The following is a 17,004-nucleotide window of genomic DNA, read 5'->3' as shown; positions in this document are numbered from 1 at the left end:
TAACTACAATGCACGATTTCAATAACCATTTTATGTGCAGTTGTATTATTAAACCTGTGCAGTTAATACTTTGACGGACACAAAAATAACACATTTTTCTTAAAGATATAAGTAATGGAATGCCCCATCTCCAATGGTACCCACAAGGAAGCTTTCTTGTTCTATTTCTTTTACTTCCTTGTTCCTTCCTCAAAATGCAACAGAGATAGAAGCGACGTGATCGTATTACTACGGTATGCTACCCATTTGCATCCTACTGTATTATAACAGGTGGAATAGGTTTTCACTGTTGTCTGACTGTTTTATCCTTTTTTTCTTTAAGGCCACAGCCTTTCTTAGCTCACGGCGACAACCTCGCGTACGCAAGATCTGTTCGCGAGATGTGTTCGCCTCTTCTAGTGTTCCTGTCGTCTCCATGACAACATAGGGGGCGCGACAACGAGTGAGGCTGTGCCGCCAATCCCACAAGTGAAAGAGCACTGCAACGAACGCGCGCCAAGGAAATTCGCACTGTGCGGTGCGAGCCCTAGCCTTCATAACAAAAGCGATACAAGGGCCGCGCGATGTACCATGTGCAGCAGCAACACTCAGGTTTTCGCATTACTCCAATGCAAAGTCTGCAGTGCTTTTTAAAGTTTCTTTTTATTGCGATACAGCTCTGTATGTGCCGTGAAAATATTATCGCAAACAAATAGTTTTGCCGGTCTCCCCATTTACTCCAGCACATTTCTCCGGTAGGCGCGTTCCAAAAACAAAGACGCTTGTCACGGTGTGCATTGTGGCAAAGATAGCTGGTCCAAGAATACGGCCTTTTTATTTTCTAAAATTCGGAAGCCCTGGGGTAAACAGCGGCCTTTGCACTTGACACTCCCTTTCAGAGTGAGTCAGGCACACTGAGGTCATGGGCCCGCTCATTCTACTGTTCTTCTAGCAGCGTTAGGAAGAAAACAAAAAGAGAAGCTTCCACGTGGCACCTACCCAGCCCCACTCGGTGGTGAGGTCACCACAACGGCACCGCTCTCCCTGCTTACCGAGGTGCCGACAAAGCGGCGACCTGTCGCCGCATGAGTGACAAGTAGCACCCTGCTCAGACCTGTGCAGTTTGAGTTGCCCCGCTGCGCAGGCCCGGGTTTAGCGCACTCCCAGCACGCATGGAGCAACGCATGAGAAACACTGATCACAAAAGAGTTCGGAAAAGGTACACACTTCACGTGTGTACTATCCGCTAGCGCGCGTTTCTAGGCTCCCGAATAAACCGGAACGACGAGAGAACAAAGACGGCACCGTCTTCGCGTAGCAAGACATGTAGGCGGAAAGAAACCACGGCCACACCAGTCGCTATTTCGGGTAGAGATCGCCAGGATCTCGCGTGTCAGGGGTAGCTCTGATGACGCGGTGCGACAAATTTAAACGGGTGCGCCCCCTCGGCATATGGGCGAAGAGTTCGCCATCGCGCTCAGCCGGCAAGTGTGCCGCGGGCTGCGAGCTGCTCTCGGTAGTCCCGGCGCCACGCAATACGACAGGCGACTAAGTTTCCAATCATTTAGACGAATGACTTATGCTCAGTAAGCTTTGTTTCGTCATTACAGGACAACTCCGGAGGCTTTTCGACAATGGTATATTCTAGTAAAAAATCTGCCGTAGGTTTTGCTGTCTGCCCTGACGCATTCTACTAAATTTGGGCGCCGTGCGATAACTCGTTTGTGCGCAACGCGAGTTGAAAATGTGCAGATGTAGTTGCCTCGGTTCAGACGATCTCTGCGGGCAACACTGCATTTGTGACGTCACAAACATTATACCCAGCTTACTGTCCACCTCCCGTGGGACCAAGACATTTTGAGGCCTGTAATAGGCTATCTCAGGTATTTTGTATGTTACGTCATCATTTCCAGCCTCTATTTCAATCGTTGATCGAGCTTGTAATGTACTTCTTTTCTAATACCGTATGTGACGTCATCGATTTGTCAACTGGAACATCGTTTCTGGCCATAAAGCCTGTTTCGGTTTCGATTTGCATGCCCTTTTTTTTTTAAAAAAAAAGGATCCACATGGCATTCCTAAAACCTGTTTGCCGTCTTGAAGTCAGAGCACAGCGTAGAATGTAATGAAGTCAATAACTCAAAATGGTAGAAACGACCGTAGTTGGCCTTCAGATCTCAGAAATGGTATGGGGCATGACGGAAAGTGGCAAGACGCCGTTAGGGGGTATGCAGCTATTTTTCTTTTCAGTAAAATGAAAATTGAAATCAGCAATATGGCGCTGGCTACTGCCCGTTACACAGACGGAAAACGTACGTAGACTTGACAGCAGTGCCCATCGTGAGAGGCAGTACGATAACTGGGCCGCACAGGGTACGCTGAATGATCTCCTCTGATATCAGCTGCATCTATTATGCAGAGCAGAAACATCTGCAGGCGTTCTACACACCGAGAGTGAAACGATAACTGAACCCTACAGCAGGCACGCACGATATTGTCGGAAGGCTTCGGCTTATTACCCTGGTAAAAAAAAATTGCCTATGGTTATCAGAAACTTAGCAGGGCGCAGATTTCACGTCAACTCATTTGCCCGAACTATTAGATGAAAACTATTCTGAAAAGATGTGCTCTTCTTGCAAAAGATGCCGCGTTTAACAGCTATTACACGTAATGCAAATTGCGGTATACATGCATTTTCTTTCAGTTCTTCGAATTTCATCACTTTGAATCATGCAACTTGACCCAGTATTAGATTTCTGTTTAACGCAACCAAACAAAGTTGCTGTATGAGACATGAGCTATCCGTCTTTCTATGATTTTTCAAGAATGCCGCTGATAATAAAACCGCACTCAGTGACACTACGTCGGAAAGGCTGCACATATTCATGTGTACCGGTGCAGAAAAAAGTAAACGGGTCATATAATTTCTTTCAAAAAATTTTCACGCACTGCATAATTAAAGCTGGCAGCCGTGGTAGGTGCGAATCGGTAGTAGACGCCAGTGTCCTTTCGCTTGGACAAACGTTTTTTTCTTATCTCCGTTGCAGAAGGCGTGATTTTAATTTTAACGAAAAAGCGTGCTTTTTTTACTTATGTCCGCACTTTTACGTTGCTTGGCTACCACAGCATGGGTACTCCCGACGGTCAGTCTCAGTCTTTAATTATTTAAATTACGAACCAGAAGATCTAGCAGTTCCCCGACCGCGTACAAACAAGCGATACTATTATAGCGATCGTAGTAGTGGTGAGGGGAGGTGGTGGAGAGTGCAGAAATTTATTCTCCTATAAATCTGAACACTTTGCACAAGAGTAGCACAATACAGTGCAGCTAATATTTTCAACAAATCAGTACATGTACAGCTTACGAAGAAAAATTAATTGCGATTGACGCAATTCATGCGAAAAAACATGCGTTAGCAACGTAGAGTCGGGAGTAAAAAAGGTTAGGACACGTCACGGATCACCGGATCACAAGAATGACAACTCGCGGCGCTGCGGATGACGAAGAGGCTGATATCGAGAGTACCAGGCCGTTCCCAATTTTCAATATTAGGGGGTTCAGCGAACTACATGATGCACAGTGTAGTAAAGGCGGCACTTCAACGCTCGGATGGTGGCTGGCTAGATAAAGACTATCCCCTCCGCCCCATCTGCTGCAAAAATGAGAACAGCCCAATAAGCATGGCTGCGAACCGCAGTACTGCATGGTGAGATAACAGAGCTCTGCACGCTTGTCATTTGTGGTAATAGGTTTTTACTCGCGACTGTACTCAACACTTGTAAGAGGGTACTGTTGCAAGCCAGTTAGTGGGAGATTGTGAAGAACCAAAACTACAAAAAATAGAGAAAATACTCCAGATGTGCCCCGCCGTAGCTCAGCACCTTACGCAATAACCAGGGGTCCTTAGTTATATCCACCCCTTCGCTATATCAGCCCTTTGTTATATGCAAACTTATCGTTATATCTGAATCTTTTTGTTATAGACGTCTTTCGTTAATCCCAGTTTTTGTCACAGCAATCTTCTACCTGGGTATATTGCTACATAAGGTTTTATTATTTCTATTAATTTCATTACATCAAAGTCTTTCTTAAATATCCAAACATCGCGACACATGCTCCAGAACTACGACTACGTTTTTAATGCGACCGTGTTGAGTTCCCCCCGTTAACCGGAAAACCCGCCGTCGACGTTGTGCTAACGTCAGCCTGGGAGAAAAATGACAAGCATTGGCCGTCGAGTTGTGTGACGGTACGAGGTCATATGACATTGTCGAGTCGGACGGAGTTGACAGGAGATGAAAATCGAACCCGCGACCCTTATAGTCCAGAGTCGGACATGCCACCGCGGCTATATATTTATGCCATGTGGCATATATTGAGATAGCTCACAGCTGAATGCTAATGAGCTGTGAGATAATAGAGGCACAAATAAGGGATTAGCCAATAAGCGAGCACAGTAGCGATCGAAGCACATATAAGCGAAGGAAGCCCAAAGAGAGCCGCAGAGGGAGCCAGTAACGGTGGGGCGTCATTCAATGCCAACATTGTGCACCCCCTTGTTTCTTCTTAGAGGTATGCTTTTTATTGCTGCAGAAATAAAAGTGAATCTTTATTAGAACAACAAAAATGAGACACTAACACTAAAATGGGCATAACTAAAGAAATATTACCAAAATGGGCCTAACTAATTAAATATTACCAATAGCAATCATATATATCAGTAACTGCTAAACGTTTCGATAAAAAAATTCAATTGCTCAACCTAAACACTTTGCGATACTCCGCAGAGCAGTGCCAAGGTCTACCTTGCCTAGGTCGTTATGAAGAATACTAGATAGGCCACGCCATACAGATATTGCGGAATCGAAGATGTCCGGCAGGTTCACACAGGATCGAAAAGCAGCGAATCTCGTCGGCAACGGCTAAAGCGAAAGCTACGTGCGGGCATATGCCCATAAGTCCAGCAGGGCGTTGCAGTACTTCCTGTATTTGAGCTGGAACTGTAGGAATGGACGCCATATTTTCAACAAATCTGCCATCTTTGCAACTAAAATTCAAGCGAAGACGGGGCGAACTCGCGGGAACCTCACGACCGCTGAGCACGGTCGGTGTGAAACGTGGACACCATTTTGAATATCACGCATGGCCGCTATTTGTCACGCCTGGCCTAGCGGTGATGTCTCTATGTAGAGTTTACGTTCCAAACACAAATAAGCCAATAAGTAAGTAACAAGGAGGTAGCACATACTCTAACATACACAGTTGTAGGGCCACGGAGGGTCCTTGATGCTCAGGGGTAGCCTTTCTTTGCTAGAAATAACCTAATACCTATGGTCGACAACGGAAGCCGATTTTCACTGCAAAACATTAGAATCTCTTGCAGTTACCAAGATTTTAAGCAAGGCTTTAATGTCTTCTCATGGCTAACCTTAAAACGCGTGGTGCAGCCCTTAAAAATCTCCGGCCAGTGCGCAGCTACGAAATGAATATCTGCTGCAAAAAGTATACCACTGCATACATTTACGAATGAAAATCTAACCCAGGTCTTTAAGAGGATACCGTGACCCTAAAAGGGGGTGCGCTAGAGGACGTGTTGCTCCCCTTTTACTTCCTTTGAATAATTTGTGCTTAGAGTGCATTGCAGACAAGGAAACCAAATCAGAAATTCAAGACCTGTTCCTAGCGAACACAGTGGTTGGTGTTGCTTGTGGGTTTGAGGTTCTTGTTCCCTGGTGGCATCGAGAAAGAGCCATCTGGTGGCACCGAATGTAAGGAGTGATCAATCTGATTATGCGCGCTAATGATGCCTGATATGAAAAACGCGACAAATATATTCAAATTCAATTTATTAACTTTAGCAACACAATTAACAAAAGTGGGAGACAGAAGCATCTGGGCACTTATCAAGCTTCTAGTTCGGGCCTAAGCAATAAGAGCGCAATATAGCGTACCCAGGTATCAGTATCAAAACAATGGTGTGCACCTTTACAAGCATAACCATATGTCCCATACGAACAATCAATTGACGAATACATGTAATCTCGCGGGCGGTAATTATCCGGCGATTAACTCGCTTCATTGCCACGTTGCGTAAGGATTGTACACGCCTGCTGAGTTGCTTCGCTGTTCACTGGTTCCTTCCTATCGATTCAGAATTCCCAAGCGTAAAACCCCCTTTTCCCGAACATCCGGCATTGGCCGCCATTTATATGACCCAGCCAGCCAGTAGGCGCTTAAGACGATACGTGCAGTCAGCTAACGCATTGTTTACTTCGTTCGTGAGCTCTCCAATTACCGCCGACGCAGCTATGTCATAGAGCGTGCATGTGCCGCACAGTTTTCCGACACCCTCACATAATAATGTCGCGATGCTCCAAAATTGTAACGAACGACACAACGTCGTCACAAATATTTCAACGCTAAAATTGCAAAAAAGTTTTGCGCAAAGCTTCTCACTACTACACCTATAATCTCCGTGAGAAGAAAAATTGGAGCCTCGCTTAGATGCCTCTAAAGAGGGGAATGGCGAAAGCCTACCCTTCCTCTCCTATCATTTGCCTCTTAGCGGCATTCGTTGCAGTGCTACATATAATTGGTTTACAGGAAAAGAAAGGCGCAGTATCTGTCATACTTTCTCCGGCAAGTGTGTTTGGTCAGTGCACCATCGCTCTACCGCGTGGCGTTCCTTGGCGCCTGTTCAAGTGGGGGATTGCAGATGGCGAACAATAGAGAAGAACACATCTCGCGGAATATGACAGATCTCGCGCACAACTCTCGCGCACTGGATTTCGTTCCGTGAGCACAGAAAGGCGTTCGCCTTAACAAAACGGCGATGTTGGCATGCAGCTGCCAAATCGCCGAAGCCACGCAGTCGAGTGGATTGTCCCTCTGACCGATCAGTGCCCAACCAACATTTGCCAGAGTCATGCAGGTGACTTCTCGCTCGCAGCACCGGCAATGCCGACGCCGGATTTTCTCGATAACGGGGCCTTTAACGCGATAGCGTTAAAGGAAGCCCCGCTTAAAGATAAAAAATTAAAAAAAAAAGATTAAGCGATGCAATTAGTCACATTCCAATAGCCTTACTTAAGCACATCAGATCAAAGCATATATTTTTCATCAGTGGCTCAGCTAAATATTTAACGTGGACGCGGTACGCGCGTCTTGAGTTCGGATCCCACACCTTTTTGTCGACAAGATACACGCCTGAAGCGCTCACACACTGCGAGAGCGACAAAGACTATGTATACTCCTATGCAATATGAGTCTCCGGCGTCGTCTATACGAGACAAATAGAAGGATGGCGCTATAGTAGTCGAGGCGTTCGTACCTTGGCAAACGTGTGGTCCCTCCGGGGGAGGGGGTCATCGTACCGCGAGGGACGATACACAGGTGCTGTGGATGAGCATATTGTTTCACCGGCGGGGCCAACATGCACGCCGATGACCATACATCTAGCACAGGCAGGAACAAAGGCAAACAAACGACAGCTGCAGATGAAGCCGCAAGCGTTGTCAAAGCAGAAAAGAAAAAAAGGAATCCGCGCCTGGATAAGCGGCAAACGCGTCCAATTTGCGCGCAGGAAATGACTCCATTTCCGATGCGCCAAGCTTTACCACAGGCTTCCACGGGAAGGAATGAGGAGGAGGGAGTCTCGAAGCGGAAGACCGTTTGTCAAAGCGAGAGGCGACGGGCGCAACGGCTAAAGAGATATGCCTTGCCGACGCCCGACCTCGTGCTGTTTCGATTCGAGAAATGGTGCTGAGGTCGAGGTTGCCAGCCATGGTTTCCTGGGCTCATTAGGAAGTATTCGCAAGATGAAATCAGGTTATTAAAGACAGGGAAAAGGAAGTGTAAATACACCGTTGCCTGTTTCCTGTTTTCCTATTTGTTGTTCTGGTTGGGCCAGTACAGGAATCAAGTGTTGATCAACCCTGGTCTAATTTCTACATTCGTTTTGAACTTTGATATTAACTATTTGTAATCAACCGTGAACACATATATTGAGTAGCCGCTTGACGGCTTCGGCTTTCACCTGCAGAAACTTTGAAGTTGGCAGCTAATTTGTGAACGCTATTGTTTGTAACAAGGGCGAAGAATTCTTTCAATTGTAAACATTCAATCCCACATTTTCTCACAACACAGATGTGGCGGCTGACAGGACAGAATATGCTGGAAGACTACATTTCTTAATTCCATTTTGACGCACAAGCAGTGTACAACAGCTGGTTCACCAAAAATCGGTAACATCTAAATTCAATCCGAAATCTACTTAAGGCTACCTCATCACACTTGAATTGGTGAAAAAACTGCGCCAAACTATGGAGACCACGAGACCGACAACGAGACACAGGCCAAAAGCGAGACCGGTGAGTGCCCTGTGTCTCTTTTTCTTTCTTGTTATCTTCATTGTTCGGCGTAATTTTTTCACCATTTCAAGAATGCATCTAGCCTAAGAAGTGGTGTTCATGCAGTGTCTTTACACTTGTTCAAATGAAAGCTCTAAGCGGCGCACGCAACGCATGCAGTCTTTTTTTTTTTTTGCGGCACAAGCTTTATGGGAGTCCTGCATCGCATTCTTGACACAAAGTAAACCATGGAAACCATATACGTTCGCTTCGCTGACGTTGTAACTGAAATGTCTACCATCTCGTATTGGTGTAACACGCGCGTTCAGCCCTCTGATACAATATCAAAGGTTTCACAGACTTTCATGTAACAGACTCGTTTATTTATTCGGCGGTGCCGTTTAATGCAACTGCAACCGCGCCCAACGTATTATAGCGCGAATGTTTTGTTGTCTTATTCTCTATATGTATTTCATATGCCTTCTCCCACATCGTCACCCATCATGATCTCCTTTCTTCTCTCTTTTTCCTTCCCCAGTGCAGAGTATAGCAGGCCAGATTTGAATTATTCCGGCAAACCTCTGTGCCTTTTCCTTTCAATAAATCCATCTATCTACCTATCTTATCTTATTCATGTTGGCCTGTTGAAATATTGCCTCTGCACACCATCTGGTTATTAAACATTTAGTTGCTTTTTAACAAGTGATACGGCAGATTAAGGTTTGGTTTGGTTTGGTTTGTGGGGTTTAACGTTCCAAAGCGACTCAGGCTATGAGAGACGGTGTAGTGGAGGACTCCAGAAATTTCGACCACCTGGAGTTCTTTAACTTGCACTGACATCACACAGTACACAGGCGCCTTGCTTTTATTAAGATTAATGTTTTTATTAAGATTTTATTAAAATTAAGGAGCAGCGCCTTTAAACAGCCTCTCTGGCTTTTCTCAGCCTTTCTAGCTAAAAAAAGAAAGAAAAATATGACTGCTGTTTACGTTACGAATAAGGCAAAAAAAAAATTATTAGCCACTGCGTTCGTTCGAACGCAATGGCTAATTCTTGTAGTAGCGAAAGTATTTGCTATCGCACAAAACGCGTGTCGACAACTTCAAAGAACTAGAGCTGTGCGGCACAATCACAATCTGTGACGTCACATCACAATCATTTGTGCAGTAACGACACAGACTGCATGCTATGCTGCAGTTTCTGCTGTCTTTGAGAACAAAACTTTGATCGTTACGATGGATGTCCGTCCTAAGACGCTGTCGCTAGTTACGCAGTAACAGCAGCAAAAAGGAATATCTGCAGCAGTTTTCTAGTGTCTTCCTTCTCGGTTAAAAGCCGAAAAGAGCCCAAGCGCACTCCAATTCTTCTGTTGAAGTTGAAAATTACGCAGTAATTTACCACCACTGTACAAATGCGCGTTAGAACAGGCCAAACAGGGCATGGCAACAGGTAATTAGAATGCGAATGCTACGTGCCACTCGAGTTTCGAATGCAAGCGAAGTTCAGTAGAACATACGAATCTTCAGTTTCCTCACGTTACAGCGACGCTAAAGGTAGACAGTGTTTACCGCACTGCGCCGGACAATGGTGCGTGTACATGCGGACATAAGGCTTGATATCCCCTCGTTCAAAACCTTATTTAAGCGTCCCGAACTGATTTGGGGCAGCAGTGGTATTTTAATGTGATCACATTAGGAGGCTCGCCAGGAAAAAAAAAAAAACACGTTGTTCATAAAAATCCTTCATTAGTTAGGGAAAGGAATGTCATCGGATTGGCTAATTCTCATTAGCAATGAGTGACGTTATCAAACTACAATTGACTAGCGCAGTGGTTCCGGCGCTCGAATGCTGTGCTCAAAGAAGCGGGATCGAATCCCGGCCTCGGAGACTGCGTTTCGATGGAGGCGAAACGGAGTGGCGTCCGTGTGCTGTGCGATGTCAGTGCACGTTAAAGAACCCCAGGTGGCCGAAATTTCCGGAGTCCTCCACTACGGCGTCTCTCATAGCCTGAGCCGCTTTGGGACGTTAAACCCCACAAATCACAACCACATATTATACTTTGGTGTAACGGCGGCGCGTTCATGTCGCCCCCTCAAGACGCCGTACAGAGAACATGTAACCACCAGCTAAACAATCTGAAGGGATGTCCTGTTTGTAGACACGCTTGTAAGGCGTCGCAAAGACAACAACAAATGCGTGACACAAACCTCGATGCATAGATATCTACAACTTCTGAGGCAACTCACTGCCAATAGTTAGTGTAATGAGAAGCTTACGCATTATTTCACTACGGTTGTGCATTCTTGGCGCAGCCTGAGTTGCGTATGCGCTATAAAACACAACAAAATGCATCATATGTCACCAGTTTTTCACCCTAAGTCCCTTGCGCCTATCATTAAAGATCTCTTTTTTTTTTATTGCTAAGCATGTTTAATGCATGTAGATGGTCCTTTGGCGAGATATTAGGTACACATGTTAATTGAGGAGCACAGCTCTAATGAAAAAGACTTACAAAGAACAGCCCGCCGCGGTGATGCAGTGGTTATACGGCGCACGAATACTGTGGCCAAAGACGCAGAAGCGAATCTCGGCAGTGGCGGCCACTTTTCAATGGATGCGAAAAGCAAGACGCCCGTGTGCTGCGCGATGTCAGAACCCCAGGTGGTTAAAATTTCCGCAGCCCTCCACTAGGGCATCTCTCATAGCAAGGCACTTGATTTTTATTTATTTTCCCGGCCGCGTATTAGGAAACCATATCCCGTAGGTGCACTCGAGCAGATGACGCTCTGGCGCGATTCCTCTGAGCAGCGCCACCAGGCGACAAATAGTGGATATGTTTCCTAAACGAATAAGAACGCATTTAATGGCCACCATTTTCGTCGTCTTGGTGGCGCAATGCACGACAACACAAACACAAGGCAATAAAGAAAAATAAGTTTTGGTTGCGCAATAGATTAACACCACCGATCTCTTCACTGATGCCCTTAAACATGCGTTCGACTCCTGTGTTGAATTTTTTTTAATGAATATTTTGTTTTGCAACTGTCTTCACCGCAATTATATACTGCCTTCAGTGAATATATGTTACTTTAGGTTGCGTTCATAGACACCTTTAAGTAATAATTGGTATGACAACAGTTACACTAAGCAATTACCTTCTCAGTAATCATTTCCTGCGTCAGTGAGTGTATGTTACCTTTAGGTTGCGTTCAGAGACATCTTTCAGCAACAATCGCCGTTTACAGTTAGTGTATGCTACATTTAAGTTGATTTCAGAGAGATCTTTCAGCAACAATCGCCGTTTAACTCGCGCGTCGTCTACTTCAGTGCGCCTACGGAATATGGTATGGCAGTACGCTTCCCGGCCATCTCCTTTAACCTCTTTAACTCGCCCATTGTTACCACACCACAGCGTCTCGATCAAAAGCAACGCTGAAAAACACTACACGGATTTACACGTCGAACTGGGCCAGTTAGTTTATTACACAATGTGTATCATCCCAGAGGTCTGTAGACACTCAACTGTGTCAATTTGCTGTGCCTGCTTGGTCGAACTGTTTCCAAAATTTTCTCCACCAGAATCTGTTGTAGTAGGCAGTAGCCACTTGCAGTGGCTAGTCTTGGGAAGCCTGGGGAGCGCTGCTGTGCGCTCACGGTATATCTACCTTGCTCACGGAAGCTAGCAGGAGCTTCGGCGCGGCTCGTGCGGCTCAGTTAAGCTTACGCCGGGCTCGAATAAAGAGTGCTTGTTAGCAGCTCTCGGGCTTCGCCGGCTACCGCTCAATATGGTGTCAGAAGTAACGCGACTCCCACAGTAAGCCAGCCCGGTGCCCCTTCCTGTCGCACGGCCACCCCTTCTACGTCGCCAAACGTCACAGCAGTGTCTATGGCTTGGATTAAGCGGCCGGCACATGGTGTCCTTCGTCATTCAGCCGCCCGAGGCCTTTTGTTTCACGACTCCTGCCTGAGTGGCCCAAATGGAGGAAGCGGTTCGAGCGTTTTCACACGGCTTCTAGTTTCTGCGACAAGTCAGCGTCACACCAGGTAGACACGCTCCTTTACTTGATGGGCGACCAGGCTGAGGACGTTTTCGGAACATTCAAACTCCCCGAAGAGAACGCCAAGAACTTAGAGGTTGTCCTGAATCAGTTCGACAATTACTTCATTACGCGGCGAAACGTGATCTTTGAACGGGCACGCTTCAACACAAGGGTCCAGCATGACAGCGAATCCGTGGAAAACATCTTGGCTGCGCTTCACACGCTTTACAACCATTGCGAGTATGGCACCCTCCGAGAGGAACTGGTGGTTCGAGACAGGATGGTCGTCGGCATTCAAGATAACAAGTTGTCTGCGAGACTGCAACCTGACGCTGATCTTACCCTTCAGAAGGAGCTCGAGTCCATCAGGCAGGACGAAAGCGTACGTCAACAGCAAGCGGAGCGTCATCCTTAAACGCTGACCGTCAACAAAGTTGCAACAGGAAGACAGCAAGTCAAGCATCCTGCAAACGCTACTCATGTCAACGACGGCCGATCGCAGTCTGAACCAAGGACACATCTACGCGCACCTCACGACGTTCTGACAACGTGTCATGATGTGAAAAAGACCGACAACCGCGTTCACTATGCCCAGCGCGGTCACAGGTATGCAAGTGCTGCCACAAGAAGGGCCATTACGCATCTGTCTGCATGTCACGCCGGGTTGACATCGTTGAAGCATCAGGACCCGACAGCGAACAGGCATTTCTTAGAACGGTTTCGTCCTTCCATACATCGACATGGGAGACGAATGTGCTTGTACAAGGCCAACCAGCCAAATTCAAGATCAACACAGGCGCCGACGAGTCTGTCCTCCCTCCCGCGACTTTCAGCATGCTTCGACATCAACCTCCGTTGTCGTGTTTTCGTGGACGTGAAACGCTGCAAGACATTTACGTCCTGAAAGATGTTCACACTACCCTACTCGGCAAGCCCGCCTCCAAAGACTTGCAGAGGCTAACCTTCGTCAGCACCATCGCAAAGAAGGTGAGCCCCAAGAGACGAATTGCCTTCTTTGTTTCAAGGACTCGGCAAGCTACACAGAAAGCACAGCATTTGCTTGCGCAAAGAAGCGAAACCATTTGCTTTGAGCTCCCCTCGCCGCATACCAATTCCACTCTACGAAAAAACAAGGCTCGAACTGCAGCGAATGAAAAAAATTGGCGTCATTTCACCTGTGGATGAGCCGACTGAATGGTGCGCGCCTATGGTAGTGTTGTATTGTGTTGTGTTTTATGGCACATAGGCAGCTAAGGCCATCATGCGCCAAACTCGGGGTTTACATACCTGCTTGGTGAAAGGAAGCGAGCGATTATTTTAATACACTCGAGTAGGTTTGGGATGTTGGCATCTGTCAAGAAATCAATGAAAGAAGACGTTTTTACCAGTGAATTTTCTCCTAAGAGTAAGCTAGGGTAAAGAGGAATGTAGTTGTCATAAAACTGTGGGAAATGCTTTTCTCTAAGTTGATCGAGTTTTATACAGGATATTAGGATGTGGTTAATGGTGACCATCTCTCTGCAGTGCTCGCATATGGGTTTGTCTTTCTTTGCTAGGATGAAGTTATGAGTCAAGTGGGTGAGTCCGATACGAAGGTGGCATAAGATTACTTCAATAAAACGTTCTTGATGGCTGCATATTTTCCATTCTTCTATAACTGGCTTTACTAGGTGTAGCTTGTTATTAACTTCGTTATACCATGCAGCCTGCCACTTTTGTCTCAGTGTTCTTCGTATGAATTTTATGGCATCATTGCCTGGAATTTTCACTTTCTGTACTTGAGCACTGCAGGCGGCTGCGGCACATGCATCAGCCCTCTCATTACCGCTGATTGCAACGTGACTTGGCACCCAGCAAAATTTGATACCAAGTCCTTGTGTTTTTGCAGTAGTCCAAAAACGAACCAGTGATGTTAGAATCAGTGTGGACTTCACTGAACTCAATCGTCATGTCCTGAGAGTGGCATCCAATCCCGTCCGTCGAGCATACACTCGGCCTACTTCACGGAGCAAAGGTGTTTTTAAAGCACGATGCCATTTCAGGCTTCTGGCAGATACCGCTCAGTGAAGACAGCAAGAAGTTTACTACTTTCATCACACCATTCGGGAGGTTTTCCTTCAACAGGCTACCGTTTGGCATCGCGTCCGCTCCCGAGCACTTCCAGAAACAGATGTCAAATATTTTGGAAGGCATCAACAGAGTGGTGTCCCATAATGACGACATTCTTATCTGGGGCTCAGACGAAACAGAGCACGACGAGACACTTCGCATCGTTCTTCAACGACTAAAAGAGGCAGGTGTCACATTAAACGAGAACAAGTGCCTGTTTCACCTCGACCAGCTCACATTCCTAGGACACAAGCTTAACCAGCACGGAATCACACCCGACGAGAAAAAGGTTGAAGCCATATTAAAAATGAACAGTCCAACTAACAGAAGCGAGTTGCAAAGGGTGCTCGGAATGGCTACATATCTTGCCCGCTTTGTTCCTAACCTTGCGGACTTGCTCCAGCCGCTTACTTGCTTGCTGTCAAAAAAGAAGGACTTTGTTTGGGACCTTCCTCAACAGCAAGAATTCGACAAATGGAAACAGCTACTTTCGCCTCGCCCAGTGCTAGGGGTGAACGATCCTGCTAAGGAGACAGTGGTCGGTGCAGACGCTTCTTTTGGACTGGGAGCAGTGACAGAAACAGACCAGTGGTAAGTTTTCAGTCATCGCCTCCCGGCTTCTATCTGACACTGAAAAACGATACGCTCAAATAGAGAAAGAGGCTCTTGCCTTGGCTTGGGCTTGCGGAAAGTTCAAGGACTACGTGGTCGGCAAGTCATTCATACTTGAAACAGACCACACGCCGTTGGTACTTATCTTTATGCAAATTTCGACGACTTTACATCGCGGCTGCAAAGACTTAAGATGCGAATGATGAGGTATCAGGCCGAAGTGACATACGTCCCCGGGAAAGACCTCCTCGCGGCCGACACGCTTTGTAGAGCACCTTTGCAGGAGACTGGCGACTTAGAGCTAGAGAGCGATGTCGAAGCTTTCGTCCGCTGAATGAGGCCAACTCTTCCCATCAAGCAGCACTGCCTTGAGTGGCTAAAAGAAGCCCAGAAATCAGATCGCGTGTGCATATATCTCCGAGAACACTGCACAAGAGACTGACCTTCCTGACGACACTTGCCCCTGGACGTAAGAGCTTTCTACGAGCATCGCCAACAGCCCACCGTAGAAGACGATTTACTACCCTATGCAACCCGTGTGGTGGTGCCACTCACGTGCAGGGAAGAAATTTTGCGCCTTTTGCACGAAGGTCACTTCGGCATCACGAAGACACAGGCCCACGCAAAGGACTCCGTTTGGTGGCTTGCAGCGGCCAGACATCGAAATTACCGTAAAACATTGCCAAGAATGTGTCAAGATGTCCAGCAACCGCAAAATGCCCCTTCAGAGCACTGAGTTTCTGTCAAAACCATGGCAAACAGTTGCAATGCACCTTTAATAGCCACTGGTGGTTGATTGCGACTGATTACTACTCCAGATACCTGGAACTGACTCATCTAGAGAAACTATCATCGAGTGCAGTGATCAATCACTGCAAATCAATTTTTGCCCGACATGGCATTCCAGAGGTGGTAGTCTCCGACAATGGTCCGCAGTTCTCGACCTCTGACTTCACCAAGTTTGCTCAAGAATACGGATTCAAACACATCACATCAAGTCCACACTACCCTCAGAACAACGCACTCGCCGAGGCTGCTGCGAAAATCATCAAAACGTCAATGAGGAAGACTCAAGACCCGCACCTGACCCTCTTATCCTGTAGTGCGACTCCATTGAAAAATGGCTACAGCCCCTCTGAACTATTGATGGGGAGGCGGTTAAGGAAAAAGCTTCCTCTTATTCCCGGAATGCTCGTTCCCCATTTGCCAGAGGTCACTAAATTAGGGATTTTGAAACCCAGTACCGCGAGCAGCAGCGAAGAACCTACTATAGACAACATGGCGTGCGGCAACTTCCCAACCTTCTGGAAGGGGATGAAGTATGGGTGACGGACTTAAAGCGAAAAGGAACCATGGTGCAACCCTCGGGGGAGCCTAGATCTTTTATGGTTGACTTTGGAGACAGCACTGTGCGGCGAAATCAAACCCATCTTGTCCCTTTTCTCAAGCCTGCGGAAGAGAAGCGAGAGAACCAAGACGTCTATGACACACATGAAGGTGACGGCACGGGCGTAACGCTCCCGGACAGTTCAGTTGCTCCAAGAGATTCACACACAGCTTGCGCGCTCCCACCAGCACACAAAGTGTGGACGCTGCGTCATTTCGCCCAAGTGACTGCTTCTCTGTAAGATGTAGTAGGCAGTAGCCACTTGCAGTGGTTAGACTTGGAAAGCCTGGGGGGCGTTGCTGTGCGCTCACAGAAGCTAGCAAAAGCTTCGGCGCGGCTCGTGGGGCGCAGTTAGGCTTACATCGGGCTCGAATAACGACTGCTTGTTAGCAGCTCTCGGGCTTCTCCGGCTACCGCTCAACAGAATCCACTTCCGTAAACAGTATTTCGCGAGAAACTTATATACCGCCCACGCTGATCCGCTTAACCACACTTCACGAAGCCACCCAAAAATTTGGAACCTATAC

The 17,004-nt window shown here is 46.9% G+C and overlaps 1 protein-coding gene and 1 pseudogene across 1 annotated transcript in view; one reads left to right on the top strand and one right to left on the bottom strand.

Moving 5' to 3' along the window:
- Lmpt (four and a half LIM domains protein limpet) overlaps positions 1-17,004 on the bottom strand; it is a 310,360-nt gene that overhangs the window by 184,611 nt on the left and 108,745 nt on the right. The window lies entirely within an intron of this gene.
- On the top strand, positions 12,395-16,718 carry LOC146209628 (uncharacterized; annotated as a pseudogene).

Source organism: Amblyomma maculatum, chromosome 1, assembly GCF_055883805.1.
Source record: "Amblyomma maculatum isolate TAMU_Amacu chromosome 1, ASM5588380v1, whole genome shotgun sequence".
Classification (NCBI taxonomy): Eukaryota; Metazoa; Arthropoda; class Arachnida; order Ixodida; family Ixodidae; genus Amblyomma; species Amblyomma maculatum.
This window is presented reverse-complemented; position numbering and strand designations above follow the sequence as displayed.